At 38.5% G+C, this 23,610-nt stretch overlaps 1 protein-coding gene across 1 annotated transcript in view; it reads left to right on the top strand.

Moving 5' to 3' along the window:
* The window catches only part of PRKCE (protein kinase C epsilon), a 941,255-nt gene that overhangs the window by 914,494 nt on the left and 3,151 nt on the right, over positions 1–23,610 (top strand). The gene's annotated exons all lie outside the window — the stretch shown is intronic.

Below are 23,610 nucleotides of genomic sequence, written 5' to 3'. Positions count from 1 at the left end.
GAAGGACCTTTTAATACAGTAGAATTGCATAATCAAAACCACTTATTCTAAATTTCAAATGAGTAGTAGATTTTATGACAAATTTCAAAGTTATTTCCATCTTCCTTCCCCCTGTATCATGTGACAGCCATCAGTCAATCAAAAAATACATATACGTAGATCCTGTAAATTTTTGCACATGCTCAGTAGTGCATATAAAAAAGATGTGCACAATTTGATAATGGAAGTAAATTGGAAAGTTGTTTAAAATTGTGTGCTCCATCTGAATCATGAAAGTTTCATTTTAACTTTAGTGTTCCTTTAAGTTATTGCAATGCTGCAGCAAAATGTTGTAATTACAAGGTGTTTGCATGTCCCTTTTACTGATAATATAAAATGGGATGTCTGGCTTAGAGCTTAGAATGCCGTCATATAGATTCTCTGATGTGGCAGTTACAGCATGGTCTGCCAGCTGTGTTAGTTTTGATGTATATTGCAAGCCACTTGTGTGTGCTGCCTTTGTACCAGTAACCTAAAGGAAACCTTGTTTTGTTTGTTCTTCAATTCCTTTTTGTTTTTATAGAAATTTAACAAGCAATTTATATAGATTACTAAAACCATCTGCTCATCAGAATATACAGTAGAGTGGCCCTTAAGATTCTGTTGCTTTTGACATCTATCAACAGCAGCAGTCTAAAACCTATCACACAGATTCACCTAAAATATAAATAAAGCAAGTGAGAGACTTTAGAGATTGGCTGAAACAAATCAATTATAATATTACTTTCTAGAGCTAGTGTTAACCTTCCAACAACACAAATTATAGCAAAATGTTTAGTCTACACATTGTGCTTAAACAATATCTATAGCACATATCCATAATGAAACAGGGCTTTATAAATGCCATAGAAAAATTAAGCAAGCACTTTATTTTCATAGGATTGTAGCACGTCCACCAACCAGTTCTAAATTTGGCTGTATAAAAAGCGTTGAAATAAATTGAGATTTCTATCTGAGAAACTATTTATACTATTCTCCCAAAGAGAACAATCTTCCTAAAACGATTTTAAAAGTATATATAGTATCCTTTAACATTCATGATAAAAATACTCAATTATTGAGTCCATCCAAAAGGACTAAGTTCAGGGTTAATCAGAACAGGTTGCTTAGGCATAAGAACGCAATTTTATGGAATTATCATATTATTATATGTCATGCAAATATAGAGGCCTACTTATCAAGCCGTCAACTTACTTGCATTCGACGGCACCAATACGCTCGCCTGACATCGCCTAACATCGCTGCCGCGGACCTGAATACGTTCTCCATATTTATATAAAAAGCTGTCAAAAAGCCACGCACCAAGTACGGGGCGATGAGCAGCGGACTGTTGTTAACTAACAGTCATCGATCTCGCTGCTATTTGGATTTTTCACAGCTTTTTTTGTATGCTGTCACTAAACACCGCACTATACTAATACTAAACTGTTTAACCCCTAAACTGCCACTCCCGGACCCCACCGCAACTCTAATAAAGTTATTAACCCCTATCCCGCCGCTCCCGGACCCCACCGCAACTCTAATAAAGTTATTAGCCCCTAAACTGCCGCTCCCAGACCCCACTGCAACTCTAATAAGTTATTAACCCCTAAACTGCCGCTCCCGGACCCCACCGCAACTCTAATAAAGTAATTAACCCCTAAACCGTCGCTCGCAGACCCCACTGCAACTCTAATAAAGTTATTAACCCCTAAATCGCCGCTCCCGGGCCCCACTTCAACTCTAATAAAGTTATTAACCCCTATCCCTCCGCAACTAACTAAAGGTATTAACCCCTAAACCTCTGGCCTCCCACATCACTACCACTTACTAAACCTATTAACCCCTAAACCGCCAGCCCCCCACATCGCCATAAACTAAATTAACCTATTAACCCCTAAACCTAACAACCCGCTAACTTTATATTAAATATTAACTCATCCCTATCTTATAATAAATTAAAACTTACCTTTAGATTTAAATTAAACTATATTAAACTATTAATTAATCTACCCTAACTATTATACTAAAATTACCTTAAACTATATTAAACTAAAAATTAATCCACCCAAACTATTATACTAAAGTTACCTTAAACTATATTAAAATAATAATTAATCTACCCTAACTGTTATACTAAAACTACATTAAACTACAAATTAAATTAACTATATTATATATTTAAACACCTAACCCGACTCAAATAATTTAAATCTACAATAAAAAATTACAATGTTACAAAAAACTAACAACTAAGTTACAAAAAATAACAAACACTAAGTTACAAAAAAAATAAACAGTAAGTTACACAAAATAAAAAATAAATTATCAAATATTTAAACTAATTACACCTAATCTAAGAGCCCTATGAAAATAAAAAAAGTCCCCCCAAAATAAAAAAAACCCTAACCTACAATAAACTACCAATGGCCCTTAAAAGGGCCTTTTGCGGGGCATTGCCCCAAAGAAATCAGCTCTTTTACCTGTAAATAAAAAATACAAATACCCCCCCAACAGTAAAAACCACCACCCACACAACCAACCCCCCCAAATAAAAACCTAACTAAAAAAACCTAAGCTCCCCATTGCCCTGAAAAGGGCATTTGTATGGGCATTTTTTGAAAAAATCCTATTGGCTGTTGCAATCAGCCAATAGGATTGAGCTTTCATTCTATTGGCTGATCCAATAAGCCAATAGGATTGAGCTCGCATTCTATTGGCTATTCCAATCAGCCAATAGAATGCAAGCTCAATTCTATTGGCTAATTGGAACAGCCAATAGGATTTTTTCAACCTTAATTCCGATTGGCTGATAGAATTCTATCAGCCAATCGGAATCTAAGGGATACCATCTTGGATGACGTCATTTAAAGGAACCTTCATTCCGAAGAAGACGACGTAAGAAGAGGATGCTCCGCGTCTTATGTCTTGAAGATGGAGCCACTCCATGCCAGATGGATGAAGATAGAAGATGCCGTCTGGGTGAAGACTTCTACGGGCTTGGATGAAAACTTCGGCCGCTTGGATAAAGACTTCTGCCTGCTTCGAGGAGGACTTCTGCCGCTTCGTTGAGGATGGATGTCAGCTCTTCAGAAGCTGTAAGTGGATCTTCGGGGGGTTAGTGTTTTGATTTTTTAAGGGTTTATTGGGTGGGTTTTATTTTTAGGTTAGGGTTTGGGCAGCAATAGAGCTAAATGTCCTTTTAAGGGCAATGGGGAGCTTAGTTTTTTAGTTAGGTTTTTATTTGGGGGGTTTGGTTATGTGGGTGGTGGGTTTTACTGTTGGGGGGTATTTGTATTTTTTATTTACAGGTAAAAGAGCTGATTTCTTTGGGGCAATGCCCCGCAAAAGGTCCTTTTAAGGGCCATTGGTAGTTTATTGTAGGTTAGGGTTTTTTTATTTTGGGGGGCTTTTTTATTTTCATAGGGCTCTTAGATTAGGTGTAATTAGTTTAAATATTTGATAATTATTTTTTTTGTAACTTAGTGTTTGTTATTTTTTGTAACTTAGTTGTTAGTTTTTTTGTAACTTTGTAATTTTTTATTGTAGATTTAAATTATTTGAGTAGGGTTAGGTGTTTAAATATATAATATAGTTAATTTAATTTGTAGTTTAATGTAATTTTAGTATAACAGTTAGGGTAGATTAATTAATAGTTTAATATAGTTTAATGTACTCTTAGTATAACAGTTAGGGTAGATTAATTAATAGTTTAATATAGTTTAATGTAATCTTAGTATAATAGTAAGGATAGGTTAATTATTAGTTTAATATAGTTTAATTTAAATCTAAAAGTAAGTTTAAATGTATTATAAGATAGGGATGAGTTAATATTTATGGAAAGTTATGGGGTTGTTAGGTTTAGGGGTTAATAGGTTAATTTAGTTTATGGCGATGTGGGGGGCTGGCGGTTTAGGGGTTAATAGGTTTAGTAAGTACTAGTGATGTGGGAGGCCAGTGGTTTAGGGGTTAATACATTTATTTAGTTGCGGTGGGCTCCGGGAGCGGCGAGATAGGGGTTAATAACTTTATGTAGGTGGCGGCGGGTCCGTGAGCGGCGGAATAGGGGTTAATAACTTTATGTAGGTTGCGGCGGTGGCGGGGCGGCAGATTAGGGGTTAATAAGTATAATGTAAGTGGTGGCGGTATCGGGGCGGCAGATTAGGGGTTAATTAGTATAATATAGGTGGCGGCAGTGTCGGGCGGCAGATTAGGGGTGTTTAGACTCGGGGTACATGTTAGGGTGTTAGGTGTAAACGTTACTTTTATTCTCCCATAGGAATCAATGGGATATCGGCAGCAGCGAACATAAGCTTTCGCTGCTTTCAGACTCCCATTGATTCCTATGGCATCCACCACCTCCAGGGCTGTGGATTGAAAAGCAGGTACGCTGGGCCGGAATAGTGGCAAGTTTACCTGGTAGATATTTGTTAACTAGCAAAAGTAGTCAGATAGTGCCGAATTTGCATTCGGAACATATGTAGTGACGTAAGCATCGATCTGTGTCGGACTGAGACCGGTGGATCGTATGTTACGTCACAGATTTCAACTTTTGCCGGTCTGTAGGCTTTGATAACTAAGGGGAATCAAGCTCGCAACAATTACGATGAGGAATTCCAGTGTATTTGCGGTTGACGGCTTGATAAGTAGGCCTTATAGTGTAGTATAGAACAGAATACATTTGGGAAAAACATATTACAGATAATGATTCTTTGATAACATTGACTTTATAAAAATAATATTAAGGGGTAGATTACAAGTGGAGCGCTAATTTATCACAACGCCCGCAAACAGGCAAATCCGCCTGTTTACGGGAACGTGATAAATAACCAGCCACTACAAGTGACTTACCCCCTTGGCTGCGCTAGTTCTCATGCCGTGTCGCTGCATGAGAACGAGGCTCCCATTGGATCCTATGGATATGCGCTCTAATGGGCCAAATGCTTCCTTGCAATGCAAACGCTCAACTTGTTATCTGACCCTAAATCTTTAAGACCTTCTGCACTATTTTGCTTCACATACGCAGAAGAGGATTCCCTTTTCCTAAATTCTGTGAATGTGAGTAAAGCTCCATTAGAAGTGAGCATTGGTAGGTGGTCATCAAGTGCACGAGCACATCTAAATAGTTCTGAGCTGCATTAAAGGGACATAAAACCCAACATTCTTCTTTCATGATTCAGATACAGCATACAATTTCAAGCAACTTTCTAATTGACTTCTATTATTGATTTCTTCTGTTAAGTGTGATCAGTCCACGGGTCATCATTACTTCTGGGATATTACTCCTCCCCAACAGGAAGTGCAAGAGGATTCACCCAGCAGAGCTGCATATAGCTCCTCCCCTCTACGTCACTCCCAGTCATTCTCTTGCACCCAACGACTAGATAGGATGTGTGAGAGGACTATGGTGATTATACTTAGTTTTATATCTTCAATCAAAAGTTTGTTATTTTAAAATAGCACCGGAGTGTGTTATTACCTCTCTGGCAGAGTTTGAAGAAGAATCTACCAGAGTTTTGCTATGATTTTAGCCGGAGTAGTTAAGATCATATTGCTGTTCTCGGCCATCTGAGGAGTGAGGTAAACTTCAGATCAGGGGACAGCGGGCAGATGAATCTGCATAGAGGTATGTAGCAGTTTTTATTTTCTGACAATGGAATTGATGAGAAAATCCTGCCATACCGATATAATGTCATGTATGTATACTTTACACTTCAGTATTCTGGGGAATGGTACTTCATTAGAATTACACTGTAAGAAATACATAAAGCTGTTTAATAACTAGAGATTATGTTTAACGTTTTTGCTGGAATGTAAAATCGTTTTCATTTGCTGAGGTACTGTGTGAATAAATGTTTGGGCACTATTTTTCCACTTGGCAGTTGCTTAATCTGTTTTTCTGACAGTTTCTGTTCTCCCTCACTGCTGTGTGTGAGGGGGAGGGGCCGTTTTTTTGGCGCTTTTTCTATGCATCAAATATTTCAGTCAGCAACTCATTGTATTCCCTGCATGATCCGGTTCATCTCTACAGAGCTCAGGGGTCTTCAAAACTTATTTTGAGGGAGGTAATTTCTCTCAGCAGAGCTGTGAGAATTATAGTTTGACTGAGATAAAAAACGTTTATTCTGTAATTTGTTTCCTGCTTTCAGAATTTGTTATCTTTGCTAATGGGATTAAACCTTTGCTAAAGTTGTGTTGTTTACAAGGATTGAGGCTATAACTGTTTCAATTTATTAATTTTCAACTGTCATAGATCTTCTGTGCTTCTTAAAGGCACAGTACATTTTAATATTATTCTAATTGAATTGTATTTCCAAGTTGCAAGTTTATTTGCTAGTGTGTTAAACATGTCTGATTCAGAGGATGATACCTGTGTCATTTGTTGCAATGCCAAAGTGGAGCCCAATAGAAATTTATGTACTAACTGTATTGATGCTACTTTAAATAAAAGTCAATCTGTACAAATTGAACAAATTTCACCAAACAACGAGGGGAGAGTTATGCCGACTAACTCGCCTCACGTGTCAGTACCTACATCTCCCGCTCAGAGGGAGGTGCGTGATATTGTAGCGCCGAGTACATCTGGGCGGCCATTACAAATCACATTACAGGATATGGCTACTGTTATGACTGAGGTTTTGGCTAAACTACCAGAACTAAGAGGTAAGCGTGATCACTCTGGGGTGAGAACAGAGTGCGCTGATAATATTAGGGCCATGTCAGACACTGCGTCACAGGTGGCAGAACATGAGGACGGAGAACTTCATTCTGTGGGTGACGGTTCTGATCCAAACAGACTGGATTCAGATATTTCAAATTTTAAATTTAAGCTGGAAAACCTCTGTGTATTACTAGGGGAGGTGTTAGCGGCTCTGAATGATTGTAACACAGTTGCAATACCAGAGAAAATGTGTAGGTTGGATAAATATTTTGCGGTACCGACGAGTACTGAGGTTTTTCCTATACCTAAGAGACTTACTGAAATTGTTACTAAGGAGTGGGATAGACCCGGTGTGCCGTTCTCACCCCCTCCGATATTTAGAAAAATGTTTCCAATAGACGCCACCACAAGGGACTTATGGCAAACGGTCCCTAAGGTGGAGGGAGCAGTTTCTACCTTAGCTAAGCGTACCACTATCCCGGTGGAGGATAGCTGTGCTTTTTCAGATCCAATGGATAAAAAGTTAGAGGGTTACCTTAAGAAAATGTTTGTTCAACAAGGTTTTATATTGCAACCCCTTGCATGCATTGCGCCGATCACGGCTGCAGCGGCATTCTGGATTGAGTCTCTGGAAGAGAACATTGGTTCAGCTACTCTGGACGACATTACGGACAGGCTTAGAGTCCTTAAACTAGCTAATTCATTCATTTCGGAGGCCGTAGTACATCTTACTAAACTTACGGCGAAAAATTCAGGATTCGCTATTCAGGCACGCAGGGCGCTGTGGCTAAAATCCTGGTCAGCTGATGTTACTTCTAAGTCTAAATTGCTTAATATACCTTTCAAAGGGCAGACCTTATTCGGGCCCGGGTTGAAAGAGATTATCGCTGACATTACAGGAGGTAAAGGCCATGCCCTGCCTCAGGACAAAGCCAAAGCCAAGACTAGACAGTCTAATTTTAGTTCCTTTCGTAATTTCAAAGCAGGAGCAGCATCAACTTCCTCTGCACCAAAACAGGAAGGAGCTGTTGCTCGCTACAGACAAGGCTGGAAACCTAACCAGTCCTGGAACAAGGGCAAGCAGACTAGGAAACCTGCTGCTGCCCCTAAAACAGCATGAGTTGAGGGCCCCCGATCCGGGATCGGATCTAGTGGGGGGCAGACTTTCTCTCTTCGCCCAGGCTTGGGCAAGAGATGTTCAGGATCCCTGGGCGCTAGAGATAATATCTCAGGGATACCTTCTGGACTTCAAATACTCTCCTCCAAGAGAGAGATTTCATCTGTCAAGATTGTCAACAATCCAGACAAAGAAAGAGGCGTTTCTACGCTGCGTACAAGAGCTCTTGTTAATGGGAGTAATCCATCCAGTTCCACGATCGGAACAGGGACAGGGGTTTTACTCAAATCTGTTTGTGGTTCCCAAAAAAGAGGGAACTTTCAGACCAATCCTGGACTTAAAGATCCTAAACAAATTCCTAAGAGTTCCATCGTTCAAGATGGAGACTATTCGGACAATTTTACCTATGATCCAAGAGGGTCAATACATGACCACTGTAGATTTAAAAGATGCTTACCTTCACATACCGATTCACAAAGATCATTATCGGTACCTAAGGTTTGCCTTCCTAGACAGGCATTACCAGTTTGTGGCTCTTCCATTCGGATTGGCTACAGCTCCAAGAATCTTCACAAAGGTTCTGGGTGCTCTTCTGGCGGTACTAAGACCGCGGGGAATCTCGGTAGCTCCATACCTAGACGACATTCTGATACAAGCTTCAAGCTTTCAAACTGCCAAGTCTCATACAGAGTTAGTGCTGGCATTTCTAAGGTCACATGGATGGAAGGTGAACGAAAAGAAAAGTTCACTCGTTCCACTCACAAGAGTTCCCTTCCTGGGGACTCTTATAGATTCTGTAGAAATGAAGATTTACCTGACAGAGGACAGGCTAACAAGACTTCAAAGTGCTTGCCGCACCCTTCATTCCATTCAACACCCGTCAGTGGCTCAATGCATGGAGGTAATCGGCTTAATGGTAGCGGCAATGGACATAGTACCCTTTGCACGCTTACACCTCAGACCACTGCAACTGTGCATGCTAAGTCAGTGGAATGGGGATTACTCAGACTTATCCCCTTCTCTGAATCTGGATCAAGAGACCAGAAATTCTCTTCTATGGTGGCTTTCTCGGCCACATCTGTCCAGGGGGATGCCATTCAGCAGACCAGACTGGACAATTGTAACAACAGACGCCAGCCTTCTAGGTTGGGGTGCCGTCTGGAATTCTCTGAAGGCTCAGGGACAATGGAGTCAGGAGGAGAGTCTCCTGCCAATAAACATTCTGGAATTGAGAGCAGTTCTCAATGCCCTCCTGGCTTGGCCCCAGTTGACAACTCGGGGGTTCATCAGGTTTCAGTCGGACAACATCACGACTGTAGCTTACATCAACCATCAGGGAGGGACAAGAAGCTCCCTAGCTATGATGGAAGTATCAAAGATAATTTGCTGGGCAGAGTCTCACTCTTGCCACCTGTCAGCAATCCACATCCCGGGAGTGGAGAACTGGGAGGCGGATTTCTTAAGTCGTCAGACTTTTCATCCGGGGGAGTGGGAACTTCATCCGGAGGTCTTTGCCCAAATACTTCGACGTTGGGGCAAACCAGAGATAGATCTCATGGCGTCTCGACAGAACGCCAAGCTTCCTCGTTACGGGTCCAGATCCAGGGATCCAGGAGCAGTCCTGATAGATGCTCTGACAGCACCTTGGGACTTCAGGATGGCTTACGTGTTTCCACCCTTCCCGTTGCTTCCTCGATTGATTGCCAGAATCAAACAAGAGAGAGCATCAGTGATTCTAATAGCACCTGCGTGGCCACGCAGGACTTGGTATGCAGACCTGGTGGACATGTCATCCTGTCCACCTTGGTCTCTACCTCTGAAACAGGACCTTCTGATACAGGGTCCCTTCAAACATCAAAATCTAACTTCTCTGAAGCTGACTGCTTGGAAATTGAACGCTTGATTTTATCAAGACGTGGATTTTCTGAGTCAGTTATTGATACCTTAATACAGGCTAGGAAACCTGTTACCAGAAAGATTTACCATAAGATATGGCGTAAATACCTATATTGGTGTGAATCCAAAGGTTACTCTTGGAGTAAGGTTAGGATTCCTAGGATATTGTCTTTTCTACAAGAAGGTTTAGAAAAGGGTTTATCTGCTAGTTCATTAAAGGGACAGATCTCAGCTCTGTCCATTCTGTTACACAAACGTCTGTCAGAAGTTCCTGACGTCCAGGCTTTTTGTCAGGCTTTGGCCAGAATTAAGCCTGTGTTTAAAACTGTTGCTCCACCATGGAGTTTAAACCTTGTTCTTAATGTTTTACAGGGCGTTCCGTTTGAACCCCTTCATTCCATTGATATAAAGTTGTTATCTTGGAAAGTTCTATTTTTAATGGCTATTTCCTCGGCTCGAAGAGTCTCTGAATTATCAGCCTTACATTGTGATTCTCCTTATTTGATTTTTCATTCGGATAAGGTAGTCCTGCGTACTAAACCTGGGTTCTTACCTAAGGTAGTTACTAACAGGAATATCAATCAAGAGATTGTTGTTCCTTCCTTATGCCCAAATCCTTCTTCAAAGAAGGAACGTCTACTGCACAACCTGGATGTAGTCCGTGCTCTAAAATTTTACTTACAGGCAACTAAGGAATTTCGACAAACGTCTTCTCTGTTTGTCATTTACTCTGGGCAGAGGAGAGGTCAAAAAGCTTCTGCTACCTCTCTTTCTTTTTGGCTTCGTAGCCTAATTCGTTTAGCTTATGAGACTGCTGGACAGCAGCCTCCTGAAAGGATTACAGCTCATTCTACTAGAGCTGTGGCTTCTACTTGGGCCTTTAAGAATGAGGCCTCTGTTGAACAGATTTGCAAGGCTGCAACTTGGTCTTCGCTTCATACTTTTTCCAAATTTTACAAATTTGACACTTTTGCTTCATCGGAGGCTATTTTTGGGAGAAAGGTTCTTCAGGCAGTGGTTCCTTCTGTATAAAGAGCCTGCCTATCCCTCCCGTCATCCGTGTACTTTTGCTTTGGTATTGGTATCCCAGAAGTAATGATGACCCGTGGACTGATCACACTTAACAGAAGAAAACATAATTTATGCTTACCTGATAAATTCCTTTCTTCTGTAGTGTGATCAGTCCACGGCCCGCCCTGTTTTTAAGGCAGGTAAATATTTTTTGATTTATACTCCAGTCACCACTTCACCCTTGGCTTTTCCTTTCTCGTTGGTCCTTGGTCGAATGACTGGGAGTGACGTAGAGGGGAGGAGCTATATGCAGCTCTGCTGGGTGAATCCTCTTGCACTTCCTGTTGGGGAGGAGTAATATCCCAGAAGTAATGATGACCCGTGGACTGATCACACTACAGAAGAAAGGAATTTATCAGGTAAGCATAAATTATGTTTTTTCTTTCTTTTCTTGTAATTCTTTGTTGAAAAGCAGGAAGGTAAGCTCAGGAGTGTGCACGTGTCTGCAGCACTATATGGCAGCAGTTTTGCAACAGTGTTACACATTAGGAAGAGCACTAGATGGCAGCACTATTTTTTGCATGTAGTGCTTCAGGCATGTGCACGCTACCTACCTAGGTATCTCTTCAACATAGTATAACATGAGAACAAAGCAAAATTTGATAATAGAAGTAAATTGGAAAGGTTTTTTTAAATTGTATTCTCTGTCTGAATAATGAAAGAAAAATGTTGAGTTTCATGTCCCGTTAATATATTACATAAGAGGTATATAGTAGGGTGAAGCAATGTAAATCTCCTATTTTATTCTTAAAGGGACACTGAACCCAATTTTCTTCTTTCGGAATTCAGATAGAGCATGAAATTTTAAGCAACTTTCTAATTTACTCCTATTATCAAAATTATTCATTCTCTTGGAATCTTTATTTGAAATGCAAGAATGTAAGTTTAGATGCCAGCCCATTTTTGGTGAACAACCTGGGTTGTTCTTGCTGACTGGAGGATAAATGTATCCACCAATAAAAAAGTGCTGTCCATAGTCCTGAACCAAAAATTAAGCTTAGATGCCTTCTTTTTCAAATAAAGATAGCAAGAGAACGAAGAAAAAATGATAATAGGAGTAAATTAGAAAGTTCCTTAAAATTGCATGCTCTATCTGAATCACAAAAGAAAAAAATTTGGGTTCGGTGTCCCTTTAAGATTATTGTGGCATAATGTGAGACAGGAGATGTTTAATTAGCATTGGGTTAATGTTAAGTAGCGACTTGTAGACAGGCAGTAACTCTCCTTTTCATTGTCATCAGTCAGCAGTGCCCATCAAAGTCACAGAGTTACTCCTTTTTTTTTTTTTTTTCTGCAAAGGATGCTTTCAATAGTTTTTATCTAGTCAGTCAAGTCTTGGTGCTCATTGTTCAAGCATGGTGAGTGTTTTAGCCAAATATATGGTTAGCTGCAGCTGATGAGCTTAGTTTTGCTCAGAAAATATTGTCTTCTTTATACCTACACCTTGGTTTAGAGAAGTTCATAGATGAGCAATGTTCTTTCTCCCCCAGCAAAACAAGTGAGAGCTTAGCAGTTACTCGGCTAGATTTAGAGTTTTGTCGGTAACGACCCGCGTAGCTAACGCTGGCTTTTTTTCCCCCGCACCTTTTAAATACCGCTGGTATTTAGAGTTCACAGAATGGCTGGGTTTTCAGTGCGTTAGGCTCCAAAAAGGGAGCGTAGAGCATAATTTACCGCCACTGCAACTCTCGATACCAGTGGTGCTTACAGACGCGGCCAGCTTCAAAAACGTGCTCGTGCACGATATCCCCATAGGAAACAATGGGGCAGTTTGAGCTGAAAAAAAACCTAACACCTGCAAAAAAGCAGCGTTAAGCTCCTAACGCAGCCCCATTGTTTCCTATGGGGAAACACTTCCTAAGACTGCACCTAACACTCTAACATGAACCCGAGTCTAAAAACCCCTAACTTTACACTTATTAACCCCTAATCTGCCGCCCCCGCTATCGCTGACACCTGCATATTTTTTTTAACCCCTAATCTGCCGCTCCGTACACCGCCGCAACCTACATTATACCTATGTACCCCTAATCTGCTGCCCCTAACACCGCCGACCCCTATATTATATTTATTAACCCCTAATCTGCCGCCCCCAACGTCGCCTCCACCTACCTACAATTATTAACCTCTAATCTGCCGACCGGACCATACCGCTACTATAATAAATGTATTAACCCCTAAAGCTAAGTTTAACCCTAACACTATCACCCCCCTAACTTGAATATAATTTAAATCTAACGAAATAAATTAACTCTCATTAAATAAATTATTCCTATTTAAAGCTAAATACTTACCTGTAAAATAAACCCTAATATAGCTACAATATAAATTATAATTATATTGTAGCTATTTTAGGATTAATATTTATTTTACAGGCAACTTTGTAATTATTTTAACCAGGTACAATAGCTATTAAATAGTTAATAACTATTTAATAGTTACCTAGTTAAAATAATTACAAAATTACCTGTAAAATAAATCCTAACCTAAGTTACAATTAAACCACTATCAATAAATTAATTAAATAAAATACCTACAATTACCTACAATTAAACCTAACACTACACTATCAATAAATTAATTAAATACAATACCTACAAATAAATACAATGAAATATACTAACTAAAGTACAAAAAATAAAAAAGAGCTAAGTTACAAAAAATAAAAAAATATTTACAAACATTAGAAAAATATTACAACAATTTTAAACTAATTACACCTACTCTAAGCCCCCTAATAAAATAACAAAGCCCCCCAAAATAAAAAAAATGCCCTACCCTATTCTAAAATTAAAATAGTAAAGCTCTTTTACTTTACCAGCCCTGAAAAGGGCCCTTTGCGGGGCATGCCCCAAAGAATTCAGCTCTTTTGCCTGTAAAAAGAAAACATATAATACCCCCCCCCAACATTACAACCCACCACCCACATACCCCTAATCTAACCCAAACCCCCCTTAAATAAACCTAACACTAAGCCCCTGAAGATCTCCCTACCTTGTCTTCACCACGCCGGGTTCACCGATCGATCCAGAAGAGCCTCCGATGTCTTGATCCAAGCCCAAGCGGGGGGCTGAAGATGTCCATGATTCGACTGAATTCTTCATCCAAGCGGGAGCTGAAGAGGTCCATGATCGGTGTGGTGAAGACAAGGTAGGGAGATTTTCAGGGGCTTAGTGTTAGGTTTATTTAAGGGGGGTTTGGGTTAGATTAGGGGTATGTGGGTGGTGGGTTGTAATGTTGGGGGGGGTATTGTATGTTTTTTTTTTTACAGGCAAAAGAGCTGAATTCTTTGGGGCATGCCCCGTAAATGGCCCTTTTCAGGGCTGGTAAGGTAAAAGAGCTTTTCTATTTTAATTTTAGAATAGGGTAGGGCATTTTTTTTATTTTGGGGGATTTTGTTATTTTATTAGGGGGCTTAGAGTAGGTGTAATTAGTTTAAAATTGTTGTAATATTTTTCTAATGTTTGTAAATATTTTTTTATTTTTTGTAACTTAGTTCTTTTTTTTTGTACTTTAGTTAGTTTATTTCATTGTATTTATTTGTAGGTATGGTATTTAATTAATTTATTGATAGTGTAGTGTTAGGTTTAATTGTAGGTAATTGTAGGTATTTTATTTAATTTATTTATTCATAGTGTAGTGTTAGGTTTAATTGTAACTTAGGTTAGGATTTATTTTACAGGTAATTTTGTAATTATTTTAACTAGGTAACTATTAAATAGTTATTAACTATTTAATAGCTATTGTACCTGGTTAAAATAAATACAAAGTTGCCTATAAAATAAATATTAATCCTAAAATAGCTACAATATAATTATAATTTATATTGTAGATATATTAGGGTTTATTTTACAGGTAAGTATTTAGCTTTAAATAGGAATAATTTATTTAATAAGAGTTAATTTATTTCGTTAGATTTAAATTATATTTAACTTAGGGGGGTGTTAGGGTTAGGGTTAGAATTAGCTTTAGGGGTTAAAAAATTTATTAGAGTAGCGGTGAGGTACGGTCGGCAGATTAGGGGTTAATGCTTGAAGTTAGGTGGCGGCGATGTTAGGGAGGGAAGATTAGGGGTTAATACTATTTATTATAGGGTTATTGAGGCGGGAGTGAGGCGGATTAGGGGTTAATACATTTATTATAGTAGCGGTGAGGTCCGGTCGGGAGATTAGGGGTTAATAAGTGTAGGTAGGTGGAGGCGACGTTGGAGGCGGCAGACTAGGGGTTAATAAATATTATGTAGGTGTCGGCGGTATTAGGGGCAGCAGATTAGGGGTACATAGGGATAACGTAGGTGGCGGCGGTGTGCGGTCGTCAGATTAAGGGTTAAAAATGTTTTAATAGAGTGGCTGCGATGTGGGGGGGGGCCTCGGTTTAGGGGTACATAGGTAGTTTAAGGGTGTTAGTGTACTTTAGAGCACAGTAGTTAAGAGCTTTATGAACCGGCGTTAGCCCAGAAAGCTCTTAACTACTGACTTTTTTTCTGCGGCTGGAGTTTTGTCGTTAGATTTCTAACGCTCACTTCAGCCACGACTCTAAATACTGGCGTTAGAAAGATCCCATTGAAAAGATAGGATACGCAAATGATGTAAGGGGATCTGCGGTATGGAAAAGTCGCGGCTGCAAAGTGAGCGTTAGACCCTTTAATGACTGACTCCAAATACCAGCGGGCGGTAAAAACCAGCGTTAGGAACCTCTAACGCTGGTTTTGACGGCTACCGCCAAACTCTAAATCTAGCCGACTGTGTTTTCTCTCTCTTCGTCAATCTACAGTAAATAAGTAAAACAGCTTCAGTTCCTGACATACCTTACCTATCTTAGACAATACAATTATGGCTGCAATACTGTCACATAACATATGCTAGTTTATAACAATATGAGGGTAAAGACATTCAATCTGATATAAGGGGAGGAGATTACTATTCAACTTGTTAGCAACTATAAAACCATATTCAACCGCCCTATGTAATTAATACAGTCTCTGCTATAGGAAATGTAATAAACAACGTCCACACAGTAAATAAAAATGTATAATGTATTCATAAAAATGTCCAGAAAGAGGAAAATTACAAAGTTCTCTCACATCCAGCCATGCTGTCACCAAACACGTAGCACAGCGGCTCTAACCCATGACTGTCCTCCACAACTTTGCCACAAGCTTGGGGTATAGTCTATCATCGGGTGTCTTGAAAATCGTGTGCCAGGTTGCCATTGTTAGTCAATCTGCCTTTTAAAGCCAGTATTCCTCCCATATTTATTCCAGTGTTAATTCTGTCGACTAAAACTAGACTAAAATGGCAATAAAACTAAAGAAATTCTGATGACTAAAATATGACTAAAACTAAAATGGCATTTTCGTCAACAGACTATGGTGGCCCATGTATCAAGCTCCGAATGGAGCTTGTGGGCCCGTGTTTCTTGCGAGTCTTCAGACTCACCAGAAACAGCAGTTATGAAGCAGCGGTCTAAATAACCCTGTCCGCCTGCTCTGATGAGGCGGACAGGAATCGCCGGAAATCAACCCGATCGAGTACGATCGGGTTGATTGACACCTCCCTTGTGGAGTCAGCAGGGGGCGGCGTTGCACCAGCAGCTCTTGTGAGCAGCTGGTGCAATGCTGAATACGGAGAGCGTATTGCTCGCCGCATTCAGCGAGGTCTTGCGGACCTGATCCGCATTGTCGGATCAGGTCCGCAAGACCTATGACATTTTAGTCAAAAGACTATGACTAAAACTAAATAAAAATTTGCTGTCAAAATTAACACTTTATGCAAGGTGTTATAATCAATCCATATCTAATTAATGCTCTTTGTAAAAAAAAAAAAAAGCAAGACTATCTTCTTGTTTATTTACGAAAGTTGGTTTTATTTAATTTTAAGCTAAATAAAGACATGTTATATACAAACAGTTAAATCTGTTAAATCTGTATTGCATGTTCAAACCTTAATACCATAAATAAAAACAGGTTAATAAACCTTTACTCCAGGAGTATATAAGGAGTTTGGAAGTTCTAGAGCAGTGCTAATATTGTGAAAAATCAATTGATTCTTCCTATAGAAATAAGCATAACCCACGAGTATGGGTTTAAGTTATGCTGTGCCTGTGCTAGCTGCAGAAACTTTTTGTTGTGTTGAGTTTTTTGATACTTGTTTTAATTATTAACATAGAACTGTTAAAGTTTTTATATTGGGTAATGTGTGCAATACAGCCAATACAGTTTTTTTTATATATTTTAAAGTTGCACTTCTGTATGTTTATGAAACTTGGTTTTATTTAATTTTAAGTTTAATAAAGACGTTATTATTTATGGTATTAAGGTTTAAACATGCAATACAGATACAGATTTAGCCATTGTGATGTATTACAGGTTTTATGTTTACTCCTGGAGTATATAATGAGTTTGGAAATTACTTAAAGGGACACTCAATCAAAATTAAGCTTTCAATATTCAGATAGAGCATGCCATTTTAAACAACTTTCCAATTTACTTACATTAACAAAATGTGTACAGTTTTTTTATATTTAAACATTTTGAGTCACCAGCTCCTACTGAGCATGTGCAAGAATAAGTGTGTATGCATTTGTTAATGGCTGATTACTGTCACATGATACGTGTATGCATTTGTGATTGGCTGATGGTTGTCACATGGTACAGGGGGAGTGGAAAAAGACATAACTTAAAATTGTCAGAAAAAAAATCTACTACTCATTTGAAGTTCAGACTAAGTGCTATTACATTGTCTTGTTATCTTGCATTTGTTGATTATGCAAATCTATTGTGTTGACTGGTCCTTTAAATAATGCATTACACTAAACCCCTTAGATTTTAGTAGACTAAATCTCCACTAGATTTTTAGTCGACTAAAATCAACTGGAGATTTAGTCGACTAAAACTAGACTAAAACTAAATCAATTCAGATGACTAAAATACGACTAAAACTAATGAAAGGCCTGTCGGACATGATCCGACATTGCGGATCATGTCCGACAGACCTCGCTGAATGCGGAGAGCAATACGCTCTCCGCATTCAGCATTGCACCAGCAGCTCTTGTGAACTGCTAGTGCAACTCCGCCCCTTGCAGATTCACGGCCGCTAGCAGGGGGGTGTCAATCAACCTTATCGTTTTCGATCTGGTTGAATTGCGGCAATGTCTTTCCGCCTCCTCAGAGCAGGCAGACAGGTTATGGAGCAGCGGTCTTGGCCTTCAAGCTCCGTACAGAGCTTGATAGATATGCCCCTAAGACTAAATAGAAATTTGCTGTCAAAATTAACACTGATTTATTCATCCTCACAATATTCAGAGAAATTTTAAAAGCACATCCCCAGATCTTTCAGCCCAAACTCAAGGAAGCATAACTCCCCTGTACCTCCCCTCAAAGTTTTTCTGAAGGGGGTTAGTTATGAGTTTGCAAGTTTATATGGCTGAAATCTGATCCAGATAACTATATCCGATATAGTATTTCCTTGTTTGCACTATTCTGTGATAGAGGTTTCTTTTTACTCAATCCATTCAGCTCCTCCTCTCACTGGAGCTTTCCTGGTCAAACTGGAGGAACCACTTCTAGGAGAACTAATTGATCCTGCACCGCACCCTCGCATAAATTGAAATATGGCTTTTATTCAGGGCTCCTTGTAGTGCCTAAAGATAGCCTACCTACAACATCTCAAAAACAAATCTCAGTTTGCCTTTATATTAGGACTAGTGATTATTCAGTTTTCCTGCTTTCTTCATTCCTTACTTCCATCAATTTTACCACACACTATTAAAGGGGCATTAAACACTTTGAGATGGTAATATAAAATGATAAATTGTATATATAAAAAAAACTCTGCAATATACTTTCATGCTTTATTTTGTACCCTTTTCCTGTAATTCCATTTTGAAATTGTGAGCATTTCAGTTGCTGTTAGAAATGGAAATGCAGAACACTGTTATATTACACACAGCCATTGGCTGTTTACTCTAGCGACCTATTTATAACTGTCCATAATTGGCCACAGCAGAGAAGGTAACCTAAGTTACAACATGGCAGCTCCCATTGTTTTATAGATACATAGGGGTAGATTTATCATAGTGCAAGCGGACATGATACGATGCAGAGTATCATGTCCGCTGCACATCGATAAATGATGTCGGCATTTATCATTGCACCAGCAGTTCTTGTGAACTGCTCGTGCAATGCCACCCCCTGCAGATTCGCGGTCAATCGGACGCTAGCAGGGGGTGTCAATGAACCTGATCGTATTCGCTCGGGTTGATTTCTGTCCGCGACCTCAGAGCAGACCGCTGCTTCATAACTTCTGTTTCCGGCGAGCCTGAAGGATCGTTCAGAAACAGGGGCTTCAAGCTCCATACAGAGCTTGATAAATCGGCCCCTAAAACTTTACCCTTATTTTATTAATATTAAAACAACTAATGAAACTTTAAAAAAATACATCTACTTGTTATTCTCAGACTAATCTGAGTGCATCATTCTATCTAGCATTTATTTAGTGTTTAATGTCCCTTTAATGACCATTTAATCCCTCAGTCGGGGATGTGATATATAAAATTACATAGCATGCTCTATCTGAACCATGAACGATTCATTTTGACTTAAATTTTTCATGAAAATTGCAAATTTACTTCTATTATCAAATCTTCTATGTTCTCTTGGTATCTTTTGTTACAAAGCAGGGATGTAAGCTCTGGAGCACGTTATCCATGTGCAAGAGCGCTAGATGGCAGAATACCATGGGAGCAAAGCACATTTTTTTTTTTTTTATTCTATGCTCTCTATGAATCACAAAAGCAAATGTTTGGGTTTCATATCCCTTTAAATGGACAGTAAAGTCAAAATGATACTTTAGTGATTAAGATAGGGCATGCCATGTAATTTTATATAATTTTCCCATTTACTTCTATTATCAAATTTACTTTGTTCTCTTGGTATCCTTGGTTTAAGAATAAATATAGGTAGGCTCAGAGGAGCTTGGGAGTGAGCACGTGTCTTTAGTACTCCATGGCAGCAGTGTTTTACAACATTGTATGTAGCGGTATTATACATTGTTGCAATCACTACTTCCTTAGAGTACTAAAGACACGTACGTGCATGTTCCTGAGTTCCTATGAGTCTACCTAGAGTTACTTTTCAACAAATGATATAAAGAGAACAAAGCCAAGTTGATAATGGAAGTAAGCTGTAAAGTTGTTTAAAACTGCACGTTCCATCTAGCCAGGACAGTTTAATTTTGACTTTACTGTCCCTTTAACTTGCTTCAGGCCTCCGTCATAGAAACATATCATTTGACGATAGATACGAACTTAAAGGCCTATCGAGTCTACCCATATTACATGTCGCAGTTTTCCTAGGACAGCCTTATGCATTTCCCAGGCATTTTTTATTCCTTTAAAGTCCCTGTTTTTGCCACCTCTATTGGAAGTTTATTCCATCAATCCACCACCCTGTCTGTAAAAAAATATCATAACATTCAAAGCTGTGAACACGGCTGCCATAGATTTCTAAAGACACATACTTCTGATGTCCTATGAGCACACCTAGGTTTACTGTTCACTCAAGGATACCAAGAGAACAAAGAAAATTGGATAATAGAAGTAAATTGAAAAGTTGTTTAAAATGACATGCTCTAGCTAAACCATGAAAGTTAAATCTTGACATTACTGTGCCTTTAAAGGGATAGTATAGTCAAAATTAAACGTTTATTATTCAGATAGAGGATGCAATTTTAAGCAATTTTCTAATTTACTCCTATTATCAATTTTTCTTCGTTCTCTTGATATCTTTATTTTAAAAAGCTGGAATGTAAGTTTAGAAGCCAGCCCATTTTTGTTTAGCATCTGGATAGTGCTTGCTGATTAGTGTCTAAAGGTAGACATCCAATCAGCAAGCGCTATCCAGGTTCTGAACCAAAAATGGGCTGGCTCCCAGACTTACTTTCCAGTTTTTTTAAATAAAGATACCAAGAGAACAAAGAAAAATTGATAATAGGAGTAAATTAGAAAGTTGCTTAAAATTGCATGCTCTGTCTGAATCATGGACGTTTATTTTTGACTAGACTATCCCTTTAAGCAGTGTGTCAGTATTCCGGAGAATGCTACTTTTTACGGTTTCTTTAGAGCTACAGGTTAGCTAACATTTCTCCCGGGAGAGCCTCTGACTGTTTTATGATCCCCAAAACTGTAGGAAGCTTTTTCTTTTTTCAGTTCTGTCAACCTAACCTTCCTGTGAAACAGCTTCCGGGATTATTTGCTTTATGTTGCAACAGCCATCCATGCACAGTGATGCCTAGTAACTCGTGCTATTTCATTGCTTTTAGTTCCCACTTCCATTTTAGTTTTGGCACAAAATGGCATCACCTTAAAAATGTACTTAAAAAAATCATCCAATGGTAAAAAAATGCACAGATATTCCTGGAGTGGGGTTTAACCCTCTCCTAAACCTAAATTGTTACTTAATTTGTCAAGTAACAACCAATTTGATATTAACATAAAGGAAGAAAACTTGGTAGTGATGTAAGCAACGACTAAAATGTAACACTGCTTCCTCCAAAAGATAACATTTCTTTTTTTTCTAATTCCTGGGTTAGATGGGCAAGATGGTGCATTATTTTTTTTTTTCTAATTCCTGGGTTAGATGGGTAAGATGGTGCATTATCTTTTTTTTCTAATTCCTGGGTTAGATGGGTAAGATGGTGCATTATCTTTTTTTTCTAATTCCTGGGTTAGATGGGTAAGATGGTGCATTATCTTTTTTTTCTAATTCCTGGGTTAGATGGGTAAGATGGTGCATTATCTTTTTTTTCTAATTCCTGGGTTAGATGGGTAAGATGGTGCATTATCTTTTTTTTCTTATTCCTGGGTTAGATGGGTAAGATGGTGCATTATAATTTTTTCTAGATGGACTTGCATGCAGCAAAAGGGCAGAGCACAGAGTGTACTTTTATCTGAACATTAATATACCAATAGCAACACCCTTCACATCCTCTTTATTCTCTTTATTATAGTGTGTTGTTTACACATAAACACACCTACAAACAAAAAGAGTTTACATTTTGCTCACAGGTTCAGTGATTTCTAGTTTTGCTTCTGGTGCAAATTACAGTTTAGTTAAAGGGACATGAAACCTACATTTCTTTTCTTTCATGATTCAGAACTTTCTAATGAACTTCTATTTTCGAACTTGCTTAGTTCTCTTGCTATCCTTTGTTGAAAAGTACACATAGATAAGCTCAGGAGCTGGGAGCTAACTGCTTATTGGTGGCAGCCTCTTCTAATAGGCTTACAAATTTGTTCAGCTAGCTCCCAGTAGTGCATTGCACTCGGTAAAATAATGTTAGAAAGATAATGAAGCAAAATTGATAATGAAAGTAAATGTGAAAGTCTTTTACAAATGTCTGCTCTATCTGAATTATGAGAGAACAATTTTAAGTTTCATGTCCCTTTAACAGAATTACCGCATTCCTATTAGTGAAAGAAAAAGTATGTAAGTAAAACTATATATATATATATTTGATTTCTCACTTTGTAACACATTATTTACTAAATGGTTTTTGCTGTCCTGAAAAGTGAACCGCTACCAACCCATAAAGGTCTTTTTAGTAGAAATAATTTAAATTGGGTCTCACTGTCACATAAAATGAGCAATAAGTATATATATATGATGAACCCAAATAGCTCACTCTCACTTGCCAACAATGATTCCAGACCAGGGTGCATAAAAGAATATTCAGTAATGTCCAATAATATGCACTCACTGGATTTAAATACACTTTAATTAAACAGTGACGTTTCGGGGCATTCACCCCTTCATCAGACCGTCTGATGAAGGGGTGAATGCCCCGAAACGTCACTGTTTAATTAAAGTGTATTTAAATCCAGTGAGTGCATATTATTGGACATTACTATATATATATATATCAATAAGTATATACTTCTGGTTCTACATGGCACCATACTCTGTTGCTTGCTTGGTGTACAAGTGGGGACTTGGCATATTATTGTGGTATCTGGAAAGAATAGTATATATCTCAAGATTTATTTCTTTTTATTTAAGACAGGAAAAAAATATTACAAGGGAAAATATCTAAATGCTTCTAAAGAATCCAGTCTGGTTTAAGGGAACAGTTTCACTTTGATAATAAATATAAGGAGTTTAACTATAGAACTAATATAAATTAGATCTGTCAGAAAACATAAAGGACCAGTAAATACAGTAGATTTGTATAATTAACAAACGCACGATAAAAAGACAATGTAATAGTTCGCCAGAAATGTAAGTTAAGAAGCAGCGGTCAGCCCAATCGGGTTAATTGACATCCCCTGCTAGCGGCTGATTGGCCATGAATGTGCAGGGCGGTATTGCACAAGCATTTCACTAGAAATGCTTGTGCAATAATAAATGCCGACAGCATATGCTGTCGACATTTATCGATGTAGGGCGGACATGATAAATCGGCCCCATGGTCTGAACTTCAAATGAGAAGATTTTTAGTTATGTCTATTTCCACATCTGCTGTATCATGTGACAGCCAATCACAAATGCGTATATGTATATTCTGTGAATTCTTGCACATGCTCAGTAGTTGCTGGTGACTCAAAAAGTGTAAATATAAAAAGACTGTGCCCATTTTCTTAAAAGGATAGGAAAGTCAAAATTAAATTTGCATGATTCAGATAGAGCATGTCATTTTAAGACACTTTTAAATTCACTTCTATTTTCAAATGTGCTTCGTTCTCTTAGTATCCCTTGTTAAAAAATTAATACACACATATCATACACTAGGGGAGCTGCTGCTAATTGGTGCCTGTGCACATTTGTCTCTTGTGATTGGCTAAATAGATATTT

Source organism: Bombina bombina, chromosome 4 (genome assembly GCF_027579735.1).
Source record: "Bombina bombina isolate aBomBom1 chromosome 4, aBomBom1.pri, whole genome shotgun sequence".
Taxonomy (NCBI): domain Eukaryota; kingdom Metazoa; phylum Chordata; class Amphibia; order Anura; family Bombinatoridae; genus Bombina; species Bombina bombina.
Note: the sequence above shows the minus strand (reverse complement) of the source record. Positions and strands in the feature narration are given on the sequence as shown.